The 557-nt window shown below is 44.3% G+C and overlaps 1 pseudogene; it reads left to right on the forward strand.

Annotated features, from left to right (window-relative positions):
* LOC104746426 overlaps positions 13 to 557 on the forward strand; it is a 3,184-nt pseudogene continuing 2,639 nt past the window's right edge.

Below are 557 nucleotides of genomic sequence, written 5' to 3' on the forward strand. Positions count from 1 at the left end.
AAAAAAAAAAAAAAAAAAAAAAAAAGAGAGTAGAATTCTTCTTGAAGAATCGATCTATATAGCGTGTGTTGGCTGCAATGCTAACTTGGGAGAACCCGGTTAGGCTTGCAAGCAACACCGCCTCAACGAAAAAGCTAGCCTTCATTACCTTCCTCTTCATTGTATTATGTCAAGTCATAATGGTCATGTCTCAGCCCCAGGCGAAGGTTGTTCCGCTGCCAGGTTCAGACGCAGATTGCCTCTTGAGGTTCAAAGACACTTTAGTAAATGCTTCGGTCATTAGCAGTTGGGATCCTTCTGTCGCCCCGTGTAAGCGAAACTCAGCGAATTGGTTCGGCGTTCTTTGTTTTGCCGGTAATGTTTGGGGCATACAACTCGAAGGAATGGGGTTAACCGGGAAGCTTGACCTTGAACCATTATCTCCAATCAAGAATCTACGAACCTTAAGCTTCATGAACAACGATCTCAACGGTACAATGCCATCTGTCAAGAAGTTTGGTGCGTTGAAGTCATTGTACTTGTCCAACAACCGGTTTACAGGGGAGATACCTGCGGAT

This window comes from Camelina sativa, chromosome 15 (assembly GCF_000633955.1).
Source record: "Camelina sativa cultivar DH55 chromosome 15, Cs, whole genome shotgun sequence".
NCBI lineage: Eukaryota > Viridiplantae > Streptophyta > Magnoliopsida > Brassicales > Brassicaceae > Camelina > Camelina sativa.